The sequence below is a fragment of the Crocuta crocuta genome, unplaced genomic scaffold (assembly GCF_008692635.1).
Source record: "Crocuta crocuta isolate KB4526 unplaced genomic scaffold, BGI_CrCroc_1.0 scaffold204, whole genome shotgun sequence".
Classification (NCBI taxonomy): Eukaryota; Metazoa; Chordata; class Mammalia; order Carnivora; family Hyaenidae; genus Crocuta; species Crocuta crocuta.
Window position 1 is genome coordinate 374,639 of NW_027529603.1, and position 11,483 is coordinate 386,121.

Sequence of the window (11,483 nt, forward strand, 5' to 3'; positions counted from 1 at the left end):
TGATATGAGTGATGGGAACATTTCATTTGAATGGCTTTTGTTCTCTTTCTGTACTTATGCATTTCATTAGCATGATGATGCAGTGGTCATAATCCAGAAGAGTTATTGTTCTTCTCCCCATTTCTTTGTTAATGTACACACACACACACGCACACACACACACACGCACGCACGCACACAAGAATAGATGCTGCCTACTTCAGATAACACCACATCCACTATCATCAATTTATTTACCTGGTGACTTTAAATTATGAAGTAGCATGTCGACACTGGGCCTCATGAAAGGTAGAACTGAGACACAAAACTGGATAAAATTCTTTCCCCACTATTTATTTTAGCCAGAATCATGCCACTGCTTGTTAATATTGTTGATTCATTGGGTGATACTTGAACTTTTCACCTGCAACTTTTAGGGAAAGAACATGACACCTATTAATTATACCAATATAATTGGCAGAAGGAGAGAGAATCTTAAGCAGTTTCCATGCTCAGTGCAGGCCCAACACAAGGCTCAATCCCACAACCTTCAGATCATGACCTGAGCAGAAATCAAGAGTAGGACACTCAACCAACTGAGCCACCCAGGTGCCTGGTTCAATTATTTCTATTTCCTTTTTCCACTTAAAAGTCTCCTTGTGTGTTAAACCTGTGACATCTATTGCTCCCACAAATGGTTCAGATAAACAACTTTGCTGAAATCCCACTCTGCTTAGCCTGAATATACCTGGGATACCTATTATACAGAAATGGCACATATTGTATCTTGCAGGACATTGAGTTCATTGAAAAGTTTGATTGGCATAAAGTGATGTATAACATTAGCAAATGTCTGGTGGCTAAAGTTGACAAGCCCCATTCCCAAATATCCCATACTGTAATCACCTCACCCTGGGTTCACTATGTCTCAAGCAGTGGGAAGCATCTCCATCCAAACCTCATCATCTCCATCCACAGCCCACCTTCCTGACACCATAAGCTCAAACCCTGTCAGAAAGCACTCTGTGGTTCTACTTTCTGCTTTTATGCTAGATGTTTTCAGAATTTATGCTTACTCTGAAACCTGGAGAAGAGTCAGAAAGCTCACAAATGTCTCTGAAGGAAATTTGGACCTTATTGCTTTTCTCTCATATCATCTCCTTTCCTTTCTCCCAGTTGTTTCTTCTCTCCTGGGTTAATCAGGGTAATGAACAAACAATCCTCAAATCTCAATGGCTAAAAGTGCTGAAAATATATTTCATGTCCATTTTGCAGTCTGTGGCAGGTTGTGGGGATTAGGAAGCAGGCATAGGCTCCACACAGGCATCGAAGGGCCCAGGCTGATAAGGGCTTCCATGGTCTGCCTGGGCAATGACATCCACTGGATGGAGGATGAGGAAGGGATACAAAAGAAACATGAATGGTGATGCAGGACATTTTTAGGAACCAGAACTGGAAAGGGTATTATATCTCTTCCATCCACATTCTGTTTCCCAGAACTCAATCATGGGACCCCACTTAACTGCAGGGGGAGAGTGAGAAATATAATTTAGCTATGTTTCCAGGAAGAGAACAAATGGGTTTGTTGAACAAACTCTCCATCCCATTTGATTAGGGAGAAACTTTTATATATCTTTCCTTAGAAGTCTTTAGTCTTCAACCAGTCCAAGGAAACACACTTTGACATCTCACACAATTTCAACAATATGTTTAATGTCATACACAGTCCAGTTACATTTGTAACCAACATCTTGATCCCATATCATACACTGTCTTGTATAATTCTCAGATTGTCAGGGTGCCTGGGTGGCTCAGTCGGTTGAGCGATTGACTTCAGCTCAGGTCATGATCTCGCAGTTCATGGGTTCGAGCCCTGCATTGGGCTCTGTGCTGACAGCTCAGAGCCTGGAGCCTGCTTTGGAGTCTGTGTCTCCCTCTCTCTCTGCCCCTCCCCTGCTATGCTCTGTCTCTGTCTCTCCAAAATAAATAAACATTATAAAAAAGTTTTAAAAATAATAACTCTCAGATTGTCCCACGTATACATGTTGGTTCTTCAAAAAGATTTCATGGTGGAGAGGGTAGTAGTAGGAAGGAAGCAGACTAGAAAAAGCTGTTTTTCATAGGGGAGGGGGTTGTTAACAACTTAGAACTTTGAGAAACCTAAGTGAATGTGTGCTGACAGATTATGATATTACTAAATTAATCAGTTCAAGAACTTGAGAGGAAATGTATTTCTGAGCAGACTATTTACATAGGGACCGGTAATTTGGATTCACAAGCATTAAAACATATTTTAAAAACTGGAATGTAAGGTCTTGAGGATGCACTCATGGTTTGAGTTAGGAAATGACCCACATTTCCACTAGATGGCCCTATTTCAAGATATTACAAAGCTGGGGATGAACAGTTTTCTGATGAATTGCAACTCTCATACCTTTTCAAGTATTTAGGGCACTTCATTATCAATTGTAGCTGGTTTCTCTAAAATACTATTGATGTGGCAAATTTCATCTTTTAGTATGACATGGAAGCTGTTTTGGTAAAAGAATTTAGCCCAAAGTTTTTTTAATAGGGAATATTTTGTTCAGAATAGATCATTTAAAATGAACAACCTGGCAGTACTGAAATGACAGCCTGTCTCCCAAAGTGCAGAGTCAGCAGTGATGTCGGAAGAGTCCACAGAGCAACCCACACTGGAAATTTCCCTTGCTCCAAGTGGATTTTAAGACCAACACAGATTCTTTTCCTCTTTTTTTTTTTTTCCCAGCTCTATTTTCAGACACACATTTCAAAATCCCTAAGGTTATCCTACTATGTTACATGAATTCTGACAACTTCAAATAAGTCAAAACCATCCAATTAAAATATTCTCTGAAACTAAAATGGGATGACTATAATAAAAAGCTGCAAACCCAGTATTTAGTAACTAGAACCTGGTAGTTGCCATTATAAAGCATCTTGAGAATTGCTGATGAGAAAGAATAGAAGACACTAATGTCTCTTTTTCCTATCCATGCATCCGTTAATCCTGGCATCTTTTGGAGCAAGTACTAGGTCTCAGTGTAAAAAGGAAGTTCATCTAATTAAAAATAAAGAAACTCAAGGAAATGGATAGAGGCTCGTTCCCTTCCTTCCCTTCCCCAGCCCTCAGTCTTGTTGAAAGGAGACCAAGAGTGAGATTTCCTATCACTTCTGCTGTCATCATCCTTCTAAGCAAATCTGATAGTAGCAACATAGGTTCGTTCCCGGAAACAAAGAAAGTCAACACCAGAGCCTTATTTCTCCACTCCTACCATCCTCCAGGATTCTTCCTACATTTAGAAAGAGCTCTGACACTACACTCAACATTACTAATCCATTCACATCCACAGTTGTAGACAAGAAATCAGAATACCATATTCAGGCTAAAATAATCTCCCATCAGTGTTGTGGTCATCTGAGTTATCTTCAATATTAAATTGAAAACATTTCCCATCGTGGTTCTTCCAAATTATGGCATTCATATATTTCCTTATCCATTAAATTTCCGACTGCGAAAATTGCACATTTGAGCATCCAGACACTTGAAGGATTAAGTATGGCAAAGCTAATGTGTGTGTAATTCCACCTCTGACCATGGAGTAACAGGAATTGAATTTATCTTTCTGCCTTAAGCAATTAGAAAGTCAGAAAAAAATGAAGGAAGTACTGTTTTTAGACATCGAACAACAGGCAACACAGGACTGAGAGAAGGGAAATAAATGAGATAAGCCTTATAATTGCCCCAGTTTTCTCTCTGGAAGAAATTCCTAATACAGGAAGCGATAACCCAAACAGCACATCAGTCTCACTGAGTTGGGAAGATAGAGATTGAAGTTTGAACAGGCCAAGATAGCTGGACTTTCCCTCTGAAAGGAAATAATTAATAGAGAGAGCTCTAAAGTCTTCACCTAGGCAATAATCTCTGCATGTGTGAAGGAAAACTACCAGAGTAGAAGAAAGAGGAAAGAAAGAAGCCCAGGAAAGCTGTACACCAAACCGTGCCTGTAGCTCACACAGGGATGGAAATAGTTCATTTTCCTATCAGCCAGAGTGAAGAGAACTCAAACTACAAAAGACATCAGGTAGCGACCTGAGAAAAGTATTGCCCTCTTGGTAGTAGCGCTAACTCTGGATCCATCCTTATAAAGTTTGAAACCAAACCTTGAAACAATCCAATAAATTCCAAGGAACTTAGCTATATATTAGAAAAAAAGTCCAATACTATATAAGGCATAAAACAAAACACAGCATCTAAAAAAGTAATTTGCTCAATGTCCTGGATTCAATAATAAAAAAAAAAATTACCAAGAGTGCAAAGGATCAGGAAAATAAAATCCATCACCAGAGGAAAAAGTCTCCTATGAGATACAATGAGATTCATTGTATGTTTTATTTCAGATATTGTATTCTTATTGCCTAGAAGTTCCATGGATCTTTTTTTTTTACATCTTTCCTTTTTCTTCTGATCATTCTCATGTTTTTCTCTACCTTCTTTAATATATGGAACATGGTTGTGACAGTTTTTTAAAACATCCTTGTCTGCTAATTTTATTATCTCCATCACTTTTAGCTACAACTAATCTACCACTTCTTCTCAATATTGTACTGAAGGCCCTAGCCAATACCATATGGTTAATAAAAAATATACAAATCAGAAAGGAAGAAGTAAAATTGTCCATATTTGCAGACCAATAAAGCTACTAGAAATAATAAATTAATTTAGCAAAATGATAGGATGCAAAGTCCATATATAAAAGTTACTAGTTTTTCTATATGCTGGAATTAACAATTAGAAGTTGAAATGAAAAGCATGATTTCCAATAATATCAAAAATATTAAATACTTGGGCATACACTTAAAAATATATGCAAAAGCTATACACTGAGAAACTACAAAACTTTGCTGAGAGAAATTAAGGACCTATGTAAATGCAAAAATATTGCATGTTTATGGAATAGAAAATTAAACACTGCTGAGATGACAATTCTCTGAAAATTGATCTATAGAATTAACACAATTCCGGCCAAATAGCAGCAGGTTTTTAATGACATGTCAACTTTTACAACTCAATAGTAACACAAAAAATATGACTTAAAAAATGGGTAAAATTTTTGAATACACACTTCATCAAAGAATCATTGCAAATGTTCAAAATCATTAGTCATTAGAGAAAAGCAAAAAAAAAAATTAATGCAATTGTAAAAAGAACAATAATGCCAAATGTTACAAGAAAGTTATCACAACACTCATACATGCTGGTGAGAATGCATAATGGTGTGGCCACTTTGGAAAACAGCTTGGCAGTTTCTTAAAAAGTTAAACATACATTTACCATAGCAATTCCATTTTTAGATTAACCCAAAGAAATTAAAACATGTGTCTGCACAAAAGCTTGTACTCAAATATGTATAGCAGCTTTATTCATAATAGTCAATCACTGGAAACAACCCTAATGAATCTGCTGGTAAATGAGTAAACAAAGGAGGACCTACTGCTATATAAGCAGTAACATGGATGAATCTCAGAAGCATTATGCTGAGTGAAAGAAGCCAGACACAAAGATTACATTTTATATAAATCCATTTATACAAAATTCAATAAAAGGGAATTTTATAGGGATAGAAAACAAATCAGTGACTGCCAGGGACTAGAGGAAGGAAGTAAGAAATGACTGGAAAGGCCACAGAAATTGTTTGGAGTGATGAAATGCTCTGTGTCACACTCATGGTAGTGATAACATCACTAGAGGTATTTGTTAGTACTCAATAAATTATACACTTTAAATTGCTGGATTTTATTGTGTATAAGTTATACCTCAATAAAGCAGGGGGTTGTTGGTTTGATTTTGTTTTTTAATACATAGAAAGGTCAAAAATCTGCAAGGCCCATTGCATAGGATAGTGACAAAACATACATATATTACTTGGAATTCCAATGCCAAGTCTCTTAGACAATTTGAAAGTTTAATTTGACAGGCATAGGTAGCTATCCTGTTGCCAGGGACAAGGTAGAGAGAACTGAATAATGGAGGTACAAAAGGTACTCGGACAAGATGCTTGGGATGGGGGTGAGTTGGGAAGATGTGAATTTCGCACATGATACTGAGCTAGGAATCTCCCAGCCAACTCTACAAAGCAAGTTAATTTGTGGTTAAATCCACATATGCATCTGGAGCACCTCATAAGAGGCAGGGAATGACCAGAGAGTCAGTCCCTAGGAATAATCCAAAGATGACAGACAAGGCATGTGTCCTTAAAGGCAAAACCAGGATTACAATACAAAAAATCAGTGCAAAGTGCTACTGAAATTTTGAGAGGACTCTATTCATCTAAAAAACATTTATTAAATATTAATTATATTCCAGGCACTGGAAAAGCATCTTCAAATACAATGATATGCGAGATAGCCACAGAATTTCCTCTCTTGGAGATGAAACAACCATTAATAAATGCATCACATTGTACTATTCATCAGGATTCTTGGTTATAAAAATGAAACTGACTCTAGTCAAGTTAAGTAGAAAAATAACCTCCTGCAAGGGCATCAGATAGCTCACAAAATTGGTAGAAATATTAGAGAACCAGACTAAGTAAGGTAGGAGCTGAGGGAAGCCAGACATAGTCAAGATGCTACTAAAGGGGCTAATGATGATGGCCACCCCTGGTTACTTTCCATAATAACACTACCCAGCCAACTCTGCCCAACCAAGGATAATTCATTAGCCCTGTGGTTTTGCGGCATTGCCTCAAGGTATATTTCTTGTCGAGGCTAAGATCATGCATCTTCCTGCATGAGGGGAGAAGAAATGACCTTCTTCTCCTTTGTGTGTTTGTAGCAGGAACCTGAGTCTTAGTAATTGGGTGAAAAGGAGAGGGAAGAGTGTTGTAAGCAGAGGAAATGGAATGTTCTGAGGTCCTGTGGTAGAAGAGAGCATGATGCATGTCAGGCACTCAACGTAGGATGGCCCATGCAGCATCACAAGGGTCACATTAGAGGACTTCAATTTTTCCAGGAGCAATGGGAAGCCGTTATGGGATGTTAAGATAGGGGCGACCATTGAATTTGTGTATCAAAATGATTACCTTTGCACTCTGGACAACAAACTGGAAGGAACAGAAAATGGAAGCAGAGAGATCAGTTACTTGGCTACTTCAATGATCCAGGCCAAAGGTTGATGCAAGTGGTGGCAGTAGAAGTGGAAAGAGGAAGACAGTCAAGAGCTACTTAGGAAGTATACAGGATAGGCTGTGATTGACGGCAGATGTAGGAAGTGAGACAGAAGTGGATGTAGGATGACGCCTCCATTTCTGACTGGCACAACTGCAGCAACGGTGGTGCTTATCACTAAGACAGGGAACGCTAGGAAAGAGTAAGTTTGGCAGAGAAAGTCATGAGGTTTAATATTCAACCTGTTTCATTTGAAATGGCTTGAGACATCCAAAAGGCCATATCAGGTAAGTGAGAGGCCTCCAACTCAAATTCGTTAAAAAAGAAAAAAGATAGGGGAGGGTTAATGATACACATATTGCAAAAGAAAGACCTTGCATATAGGTCATCACACAGCTGGAGTCAGAAGCCAAAACAATATTAATGTGGCTCATTTTCTCTCCTAATTTCCCAGAAAAAGAAATATTAATCCATTCAAATGAAAAATAAAAATATAGCTTAAAAACAATAACAACAACAAGAATGGACTCAAACATGTCCCAGAATCAAGTAGGAAAGAAAGATGGATGGGCTGAATGATCTTCAAAATCTCACCCAAACCTAGGATTCTATTACATAAGTTTTTGAATTGTCTAGAATGTAGATATATTTCTATTCAAATAAATTGATTCCATTTCTTTCTTAACAGTAATACCTTTATTTATTATTATTATTATTTCAAACAAGATATCTCAGTTTCTCTGATGTAAATATTTAAGAGGCAGTAATGATATGTTGCAAAAAAGCATAAAGTTTAAGGGCACAGGGTCCTAGGTTCAAATTCAATCAAACATTAATTAGTTGTGCAAACTTACACAATGTATTTCATGAGCCTCAGTTTTCTAATTTTCAAATTAAGAGTAATAATAGTGCTTACATCATAATTTTTGCAAAGATTAAAAGGGCTCTTAAATATTTTTTTAAAAAGGCAATATCTAGGTGATTAGGTATGAGTCTGGAACTTGGAGGAAAACTGTGTCAGAGCAGGAAAACTGAATTGTATGCATGTCAATAATTGAAGCCATGTTATAGATTATATTACCTAGGCAAAGAGTATATAGAGAAGAGGGGCAAAGCCTGAGGGGCCCCGAGAAACTCCCAAATTCGATTTCCTGGGCCTGTCAGTGTAGCAAACTTCTTGATGGACCTTGAAACTATGAGTAATTGTTGGGTGGAGAAGGAAGAAAAGGGTATTTTGACAAAATATGAACAGGAGGAGAGAGGCCTCCTGGGAAAGGGGAGATGCTCACTGAAGCTGGGAGGTGCATGAGAGGGTGCTGGACTCTGAGGCTGACACAGTAGACACTGGATGATTGTGTATATCAAGAAATTTGGGCTTTCCTGTAAACAGTCCATCAAATCTTATAATCAGAGTAACAAGCTTTGTTTGTAAAAAGAAAATTTTTCCAAAAAAAAAAAAAGGAGGTCAGCTAAGAGAAAGAAGAGCTTGCAGGCAAAAAGATCCAGTCAGGAGCAATAAGGAGTTAAGAGCTCCTCTAAAGCAGTGGCAGGGACATATGTGTGACATATGTGTGGGATATTTCAGAAGAAGCATCAGCAAGACTTGCTAATGAACTGAGTGTGAAGGAGAGAGAAATACTGAGGGAGAATTCAGGCCTCTAGAGAATCAGGTTAAAAGAGAAGCATACATCCAACAATTAACATTGTTTGTGAACAGCCTGCCAGAGGAATCATAGCAGAACCATCAACTCTAATTAATGAGGTCATCCCATGAAGCTGGGCTACAGCTAGGTCACAGTCTGTGGTACCATACGATCCATTTTGCCTCTGAAGTTCTTGGATGCTAAATCACAGATGGTGAAGGCAGCAGTGTTGGACTGTAGCCTGTATGACCAGGTAGGTGGTAGAGCCATTAACTAAAACAAGGAATACCACCCTGCACTGTGAACACCTATAAAATATAATACACTTCCTAGCATCTCAAAGAGCTGGAGGCCACTGCACAAGAACATTAGTGCTAAGGGAAATACAGGAGGTAATTAAGATTCTAAGAGTAACCCAAAAAGGAAATGCTCCTGGGAGACTCTAATTTGTACACATGGATGTTTAGGAAAACAGAAGAGCGCTTGTCTTGAGAGAATTGAACCAGAATACTGGCAGGCAGGGGGATTTAAAGAGTGTACTCCAGTGCTTTTGGTTGGAGACCTTGAACAAATGAGCAAAACAGGTCTAGCAATGTCTGGACGTTGATGGGGCATGGGAGAAGGATGGCAGAGCAGAGTAACATTATCTACGTGTCTTTATATTTAAAGTAGATTTCTTGTTGACCACATAGAGTCTTGTTTTTTGATCCACCCTGATAATCTCTGTCTTTTTAATTGATGTATTTAGACCACTGACATTTAGTGATTATTGATCCAGTTGAATGATTATCTACCATGTTTGTTACCACCTTCTATTTGTTGGTCTTGTTCTTTGTTCCTATTTTTGTCTTCCACTTTTTTTCTGCTTTTTGTGGTTTTAATGGAGCACTTTATATTATTCCATTTTCTCTCCTTTCTAATCAATTATAATGAATATCGCTTTTACTTTTTTTAGTCATTGTCCTGGAGTTTGCAGTATACATTTACAACTTAATCCAGGTCCACTTTCAAGTAACACTATGCCACTTGACAAGTAGTGTAAATACCTTGTAATAATAAAAGATTCCTTATTTTTCCCACTTATCACATGTATCATTACTGTCTCTCACTTCACTTATACATAAGTGATAATCATCAAATACATTGTTATTTTTACCTCAGTCTGCTATCTGTTAGATAAATTGAGAATAAAAAATGAAAGTTTTAAATTCAACTTTATTCATTCCTTCTCTAATACTCCTCTTTACGGTACATCTGAGTTCTGATCTCTATCATTTTGCTTTTCTCTTAAGAACTTCCTTTAATATTTCTTTCAAGTGAGGTTTATTGAAAATTCTGTCATTTTTTATTCATCTAAGAAAGCATTTCTCCTTCATTTTAAAAAATTATTATTATTATTATTTTAGGTAGGCTCCAAGCTCAGGGTGGAGCACAATACAGGGCTTGAACTCATGACCCTGAGATCAAGACCTGAGCTAAGATCAAGACTCAGACATTAACCAACTGAACTACCTGGGTACCCATCTCCTTAATTTTTAAGGATAATTTTACAAGATATAGGCTTCTAGATTGCTGTTCAGTTTTTTGTTTTGTTTGTCAACACTTTAACTATTTCATTCTTCTCTCTTCTTGCTTGTCTGGTTTCTGAGGAGAATTTGGATATAATTCTTACCTTTCCTCGATTCTTTCAAGATTTTTTTCTTTAACTTTGATTTGCTGCAATTTGAATATGATATACTTAGGTGTAGTTTGGTGGGGGGCAGAAGGGGCATCAATCCTATTTGATATTTTCTGAGTTTCCCAGCTCTGTGGTTTTCTGTCTGACATTAATGTGGGGAAATTCTCAGTAATTATTGCTTCAAATATTGCTCTGTTCCTTTCTCTCTTTCTTCTTCAGATAGTCCCATTATGTGTATGCAAGAGGCAACCCAGGATTGAAGCCAAATTCTAATGCCAAAGCCCATGATTTTTCCCATGCTAATTTAAGAATAGTTTGCTAGCTAACATTTACCTTTAAGCCATGAATTACTCAACTTGAAAAAGTACAGTGGCATAAGAATAAAAGTGAGGCTGAGTGAACAAAACCAAACCAAACAACATCGTATAGGGCTATGAGCAAGCAATGGGAATGGAGGAGACACTAAAATTACCAAACACTCAGAATATATCATATTCTGAGGTCTAGTCTCAATATTATTTTTTCTCTTTTACTTCTTCCAACATCCCTATGAAAGGAGGATCGTTATCTCTGTTTTATCAATGAGACTATGGAGGATAGGGAGGGTTAATCTGATGCAAAATTGTCAACTTTATAAAGTTTGACTTTTATGCTTTTGTTCCCATTTCTCACTCCCCTATTTCCAATATTCCAATCCTCTTTCCTGATGCTCTCAAATAGGTAAGGTTTCCTTTGAAATTTGAAAATGGAATTCTTGACAATATGAAGAAAAAAAGTGGATCGAAAAATTCACTTCTCGATTGGCTTGATTTTATAGTAAAAAAAAAGTGAACGATTTGTGTTGTGTGTATGTGTGTTTAAAATGAGTAATTCCTTCCTTCCTTCCTCCCTTCCTCCCTTCCTCCCTCCCTCCCTTCCTCCCTTCCTCCCTTCCTTCCCTCCTTCTCACTTTTCTTTTTTCTTATTTTCTTTTTTCTTTCTTTTTTTTTTTTTTT